Source organism: Gymnoscopelus braueri, assembly GCF_963280865.1.
Source record: "Gymnoscopelus braueri genome assembly, chromosome: 21".
Taxonomy (NCBI): Eukaryota; Metazoa; Chordata; class Actinopteri; order Myctophiformes; family Myctophidae; genus Gymnoscopelus; species Gymnoscopelus braueri.
Window position 1 is genome coordinate 4806268 of NC_137623.1, and position 212 is coordinate 4806479.

Here is a 212-nt window from a genome sequence, read left to right on the forward strand (position 1 = left end):
TTGATGTCCGGATGGACTTCATCTTCTTCTCTACAGAAGAACAACAAACAAACATTCATTACACCTGATGAGTATATCAGACGTGAGGTCTGATACATTGTTTTATGACTGTACATAAATATCACTGTAAACTCAATTAACCATATTCACAAAGCGGCCATTTTACATCATACTTGGAGGCAGTGGCGGATTTAACAATCCAAGCAAAGCTC